General features: G+C 41.4%; 1 non-coding gene across 1 annotated transcript; it reads left to right on the plus strand.

The window, feature by feature from the left end:
- Window positions 1-1,126: 1,126 nt before the first annotated feature.
- Window positions 1,127-1,198, plus strand: Trnag-ucc. The gene has a single exon. It is a non-coding gene; the product is annotated as a tRNA-Gly (tRNA).
- The last annotated feature ends 6,206 nt before the right edge of the window (window positions 1,199-7,404 follow it).

Here is a 7,404-nt window from a genome sequence, read left to right on the forward strand (position 1 = left end):
TTTTTGCCCTAATGAGGCACAGGATGGCACAAAATTGGCCCGATTCCGCTGGACGAAGTCTCAGAGAGAAATTAGCGAGTGAAACATTCCAAGGTTTTCCCGAAAAATCGCAGAAATTCGCAGAAAAAGACTTCGGAAATTTGGCAATCGCGCCTGCGACAGTCGGCGAAAGTGGCGTTTTTGATTAAGGCGATTTTAATTTTGAAGATTGATGATTGAAGAAGTGCGCGCTTCTATTTGAAGATGCATAAAATGTATTCAGAGGCGTTCAACGTTGACTTATTTTGGGCGAAGCTCTTTTCCACAGCCCAACTCCGATCAACTTAGCAGTTCCCATAAGAGCTGATGTTGTGAAGTGACATAAAAGTGAGGTTTTCCCGAGCTTTCCTTTGAGAACTGTTGACGAAAACTGATGTTGTAAAGTGCGGTTTCCCGGAAGTGTGCATAAAAACTGATTCTGTGCGCGTCTAGAGCCTGCCATGCTTGCGATATGGCTCTATATCGAGGCCTGTGTAGGCTCTGGCGATAATTAGCCAATGACGTGCCGGAATCCTGGATCGATACAGGTGTATATTATTTCCAGCGTTTTACCTGGAGGTCTGGACTAGGGCCAAACTGCACCGGAAATCATTAAAGGCTCAGGGCTCAGGCATCTTGCCGCTGGCGCTGTTTTGTTTGCCTCTATTTGATCGGCCGATGCGATGAAGTTGGTGTCGTCCGCATCAACAAGCAGTTTGTTTTGGCGGCGATGTCGCAAAAAAATTCGCGAAAATCTCGCTCAGCCCGAACAAACACCGGGATAAATTTCGCATTCCCGGAGCGAAAAATCCGGGGCATGCAAGAGTGTTAACATGGCGAATTCCATTGAGCGAGCGGCCGGGGAATTTTGAATTTTCATATTTTGCGAGCGCGAAAAAATGTGCGGCGTTTTTCATTACTGGTTCGGCCCCTGCCCGGTTTATCCGCTTTTACGGGAGGCGGTTTGAAAATGTTTCGCCTGCTTAGGGGCTTTTTTAGAGATAATTGGGGATTTTTTCAAAGGGAGTTTTGGCACCAAGAGTGAATTGCTCCAAATTTCCTTCCCAACGATGCAAAAGTCCGATGAAACTAATGGACAAAAATATGTGCGATGGTGGTGTAATGGTCAGCATAGTTGCCTTCCAAGCAGTTGATCCGGGTTCGATTCCCGGCCATCGCAGTTACTTTTTGCTAAACTCAATTTTTTGCCTCAAAACCTTCCATGTTTCCAGCCACAAAGAAGTTTCAAATTGGCCCTCAACAAGCGGACGCAATGGAAAGCCTCCAAACCCAGCATGAAACCGTCCAATTGGAAATGGAAACAAATTCCTGGCCTAATTTAACTAAGTTGGGGGAGTGCAGCTGAAACGCAGCTTATTGCTTTATTAAACTCGGCCGACAGTTAAGTAGAACTTAATGAAAACTGTGCAGCTTCGATTTTCCAAGGGAATCAATTCATTAGCTGCGAGCGAAGCTTCGGTTTCCGTCTCATTAGGCCGAAATTAACTGAAACTGATATTGCGAGGGCCGATTGAAACTGAACCTGAAGCTGACTGTGGCTGTTGTGCTCCAATCTTGAACAGTCCAAACTCGGTGCAAGAATAATCGAGTTATTCTATTCGAGTTATTCGATTGTAGAGTGACTCAAATGAATTCGTTAGAGAGAGTTAGAAATGCGTTTTTTAATGTTAGATGGGGATGCAACACATAAAAGAGAGACTAAAGAGAGGTTGATTTGCTCTGGAAGCTTGGGTGATAAAAGGAGGGAAAGAATCAACAAACGCCCCCAAGTTTAACGTGCAACTTAAATTTTCCTGAATTTCGACTGTGAATTTTTTCTCCGCCCGTGGTCCGATTTGCCCAATCTCCACACTCTTTACCGCGAAGAGCGATTAGAAGAGTTCAAATTATGCACTAAAAAACCAAAAACTACAGCCTTCAAAGCTTCGAACGCAGCTTAATTATACGGGAAGTTTCTGAACACGCTGAAACTATCGCCAAGTTTACCGGGAAAGTTTTGTTTTTTGAAACCTTCCACACTTCTTGTCGCGCAAAACTGGGAATCGATTTTAAAATTTAAACAAACCGAAGAAAGGGCACAATTTCGGCTTCCAAACCGAGTTTGTTTAAACTCCCCGTTTGGGCTGGAATATCTGGAAAACTTTCTTTTTTTTAACCTTCCACACTTTAAATCGCGAAATGAGCCAAATTTATGACCGATTTCGATATTTTTTCCAGCCGAAAGAAGAGCGGATCTTGAGTTTCCGAATGCAGTTTTAGCCCGCTGGAAGTTTCTAAAAACGCCGAAAGTGTAGCCGTATTTACTAGATAAAATTTTTTTTTTTTTAACTTTCCACACTTTTCAGCCCGTAAAACTTTTGATTATTTTTTAAACCTTCCACACTATTCACCGCACCACAAGTCTGCTTAAAACCCAATTTCTAAGTTTCCAACAGAATAAGGCACACATTTCGTTTTTAGTTTTTAGGTGCCAGAGATTGAAATTATGCCCGGATTTATGCGAAAAAGTAGGGTTTTTTGAAACTTTCCAGCACTATTCAAAGCGGGACAAACCACAATGGAAGACGATTTTGCAATTTCGAACAAGTGAAAAAAACGCAGACTTCGAGCTCTCTAGTGAACTTTTCAGTCACCTGAAACATCTACGACCTGAGACGTTGACCTTTTCTCAAAAATTATGTCAAAAAGTTGGTTTTTTGAAACTTTCCACCCTATTTATCTTCAACTGAGCCTCATTAAAGGCCGATCTTAAAAGCTTCCAGACAGCTGAACAAAGCGCATATGTCGACCTTTCAGCCCAGGTTTCAAAGGCCGGAAGCCCCCAAAGACGCTGAAACTACGGGCAGTTTTTTCGAAAAAAAAAACGATTTTGAAACCTTCCACACTCTTCACACCGGAACGAGCCAAACTAAGATCCGATTTCGAAATTGCAAAACACTGAAGAAACTTTAAGCGACCAAACAAGCCCAGTTTTTCAAAACTAAAGTTAGCGAAAATTTCAGGGTCTCGAGCGCAATTTTCGGATACCAAAAGTTTCTAAGTCCGCTGAAACTTTATCTGGAAAAAATGGTTTTATAAAACCTTCCACACTCTTCAGAGTCAGAGTTTTAAAACAGACGAATAAACGTTGAAATTATTGGGAAGATTTGAGCCTAAAACAACGTATACTTTTAGACGCAGGCGCATTAAAACTTGGACCAAGGAAGACACTATTTAAACACTCTCTACAACATGTTTATTGCATTTTTGCGTCTTTTTTGTTGAGTTTAGTCCAAGAATGCAGGGTCTACTATTCGAGAAAACAATTATCCAAATCGGATTAGCGATTGAGAATATATCTACAGCCAAAATTTAGGAAATATTTATGCCAAACTCCATTCGATTATTTCGGACACACGTTAAATTCATAACTCCAGGTATTTTAAATTCAGCGTCGCCATCAATCTTCCGAAAGGCCCCCGAAGCCGGCTTAAAAAGTCAGCCGAATATGGGCTCCATTAAAAAATCAGAGTTTTCTTTACAAAAACACCATTTAACAGGAGTTTTCCATTCGAATTTGACAAGGGTCTTTGTTAGGTTTACCTTCCCTCCCATATCACTTTTACATTTCATACGCATTTTAACGTCAATCAAGCCGAAATTTGCATAATCCCCGATTACCGTTCATTTGGCCACCGACAATTGGCCGGCTTTAGGCCGGAGTTCGGAGGAGTTTTTTTGTATTTTCGCGTCAATTGTTTCAGTTAATTGTTGCCGATCGAACATCGGCCTGCTCCCCAGCGGATTTCGATCCCATAGATTTCCCACGGGCGCCATTAAGGAAAATGGCCGATGTTCGAATGTTTGATGACCATCGGTCGGTTTTGTGGCCCTCAGAAATTGCCCCGTTTTAGCTTCGTTTATGTCGATTTCTTATGGGCCGGTCCAAATGGCCGATCAGAGCTGGACGATTGAAAACCTCTATTTCATCCCTAATTTTTCCACTCAAAATCGTTGCCACCCAGAAGTCCGACTTGAGTCTTCTGGATTTTTCCAAAAGTGTTCAACTGAGGACGAAAAATGTCCTCAAACACTGCAAGACTGAAGATGCGCCATTCTGGGTTAGAACCCATGCAATTTTGATGGATTTTTCGCGTATTTTAAATTAGAAACAGGCGAAAAACGGCGAGGAAATTTTCCGATGTCGCCAGCTACAGCAGGAGCAAAGTTGTCGCAGTCGTAAAAATTCCATCGGCTGATTTCCCCCGAGTCCATCATCGGACACATTTTCCACAACGTTGTCCTTAATGTTTCACGACAGTCTCCGAATGCAACAATTCGGTGTTCTTGAGCCGCCGCGAAAATAATCCCCAAATTGCCGGCGCTCGGCTTCATAAAAATCAGCCGTCAAACAATAAATCCAGCATCTAATTCGACCGCCAAAAGTTTACTAATTGATGTATATTAATGTTTTATTCATTACTTGCGCCCGAATAGACGCTCTCGAAACATCGCGAAATTAATCATTACGCTCTGCTATTAATTTATCTAACTTCGGATCGGAGTTTTCCGGCTGTTGCCACATATTTGCGCGCTTTCCCCAAGGAAAACTGCGCACATTTGAAAAAATCATCAATTTAATTGCCCCCGGGCTAACATGCGAAAGAAGGTTTGATGTGCACAACGTTACGCGATTGGCGAAATCCTGGACTGTAGTTATCAAAACTGCCTTCCACGGAGTTTTTCGCCGGCTAGTCCGGGCGCATTTTCCAGCAAATCTTCAGTGGCTGGTATGGGCTTTTAATTTCTGTTATAGCGTTTGGTAAATTTTGGTTTTTTTCATGGTGAATTCAGTCCTACAGTCGGCAGGAGTAGATTTTTGAGGGTTTTAATGTTTTGTCATGGGCGTTGTCCCAACGGAAGCAACAAACCGTTAAATTGGCAATGTTTCGACAAATAAACACTGATGCATGATCAACAAATTTGTAATAGACGACGTGAGGAACTTTAAACGGCACAAACTCTGAGGAGAAACACTAAAAAAACGATTTTAAAAACATGAATCGGCCTCAGCGATATAGAACGTATTTACCAATATTGCGGACAAATCCATGGTGGTGGCAACGGCGCCCGTCTTGTACGGCCATTATTCGCAAACGGCCAAACGCAGAAGAAAATGATTAATCGCTCTTGTAGTTTTCAGAAGTGAATTTTAAAATATGGCCCCCGACTCGGGGGTTTGGGAATTTTGATTTAATTTGATACGGCTATTTTTCAAATTTGTTTCGCAAAGGGGATGCTGATGATCTATGACGGCCCTGAGCGGAGCAGATGAAATTCAGGCCTCGCAGGCCTCAAGAAATCACACACCGTTCGGTAAATCGGTAGTTTTTTCGTTAATTTAATTCTATTGTCTGTGGCTGGGGGTTTGAAATTTCAATTTCTTTCGCACCTGATGAAGGGCTTTGGGCTTGCTCGGAGTCAATTTGCAGTATATTCGGATCGGGGCCCTAAACTGGTTGACAAATATGCAACAGGGCCGTTTTGCAGCGCCATTATTTTGGGAAACGAGGCCCCCGAGACTGGAAAGGTAAAAGAAACAGTCAATTTGTTTCGAGGGCGTATTGAAAACACGATGCGCGCTCCCAGATAAGAACCGTATGGTAAATTGAATGGGGAGCTTATCGTTCGGGAACAGGTTTCGGATTATTCATGTTCAGAGTTTCCTGTTGTCAGTGATTAAACATTAAAGTCCACCCGCGATTTTCCAAGTGAAAGTTTGAAAAACAGTCGCTACTTGTGACATTACTGTATCGTTAGGAAACTCTGTACATGCGTAAAAAAACGAGCAAATTAATTTGCAATCGAAGGCAAATAAGTAGTGCATCTGGTCCTCATCGGCTAAACCAACATTTTGCCATTTAATAAACCGAAACTGGTCGTCATTGCATTAAGTGAGGCAAAAACAATAAGGGTCTCAAAGGCTCAAAGGAGGCATCTGTTAATATTTGTATTGCGCTTCTCTATTAAAAGACCCTTGGACTGTTTCAAGTCATAGACCCGCAAGTTTTCCTTAAAAGCATCGGCAAAATTGTCGGCGACATCGTTATAGTGGTTAGTTTTTCAATTGTGCTCCTCAAAGTTTCAAATGTCGAATTTGTCATTGATAGTCAAAATCCTTGGCGGCTGGAGGCTTGAAATTTTCAGTGCAGGTTCATTGGGTCTTGGACTATAAACGCGTAAATATTGGTGTAAATTTTCATCGCGAACTGATTTTTTTAAATATTTCAAGTGTGTGAAATTTGGTGAACGTCGATTTTGTCATTGACAGTCCAAAAATAGGTCGTCTAGAGACTTCATATTTTTAGTCACGATGCACCAGCTCTTGGGCTATAAAAGCGTAAAATTTCCTTCCATTCGGTCCATACACTGATTTTACAAAATTTTTCAAAGTGTGTCTCAAATTTGATAAACGTCGATTTTGTCAAAGACAGTTTGAAAAAATTGCCCGTCAAAATATAGGGCGTCTAGAGGCTTCATATTTTTAGTCACGATGCACCAGCTCTTGGGCTATAAAAGCGTAAAATTTCCTTCCATTCGGTCCACACACTGATTTTACAAAATTTTTCAAAGTGTCTCAAATTTGATGAACGTCGATTTTGTCAAAGACAGTTTGAAAAATTGCCCGTCAAACTATTAGGCGTCTTGAGGCTTCATATTTTCAGTCACGGTGCACCAGCTCTTGGGCTATAAAAGCGTAAAATTTCCTTCCATTCCACAGACTGATTTTAYAAAATTTTCCAAAAGTGTGTCTCAAATTTGATGAACGTCGATTTTGTCAAAWACWGTTKKAAAAAATTGCCYGTCAAAATMTARSSCGTCTAGARGCTTCATATTTTTAGTCACGATGCACCAGCTCTTGGGCTATAAAAGGGTAAAATTTCCTTCCATTCGGTCCACAGACTGATTTTACAAAAATTTCCAAAAGTGTGTCTCAAATTTGATGAACGTCGATTTTGTCAAACACAGTTTTAAAAAATTGCCCGTCAAAATCTAGCCCGTCTAGAGGCTTCATATTTTTAGTCACGATGCACCAGCTCTTGGGCTATAAAAGGATAAAATTTCCTTCCATTCGGTCCACATTCTGATTTTACAAAATTTTCCAAAAGTGTGCCTCAAATTTGATGAACGTCGATTTTGTCAAAGACAGTTTTAAAAATTTCCAGTCTCTATCCAGGGCCGCTGGAAGCCTCAGATTTGCAGCGAAGGTGCACCAGCCCTTGGGCTACAAATGCGTAAAATGTTTTCCAAATTGGTCAATAAAATGATTTTTTTAAATATTTTTGTCCCGCTCGGGGGACAAATATTAAAAAAATGCCACTTTCA

The sequence above is a fragment of the Dendroctonus ponderosae genome, unplaced genomic scaffold (assembly GCF_020466585.1).
Source record: "Dendroctonus ponderosae isolate FM_Combo_2020 unplaced genomic scaffold, Dpon_F_20191213v2 Dpon_F_20191213_9, whole genome shotgun sequence".
Taxonomy (NCBI): Eukaryota; Metazoa; Arthropoda; class Insecta; order Coleoptera; family Curculionidae; genus Dendroctonus; species Dendroctonus ponderosae.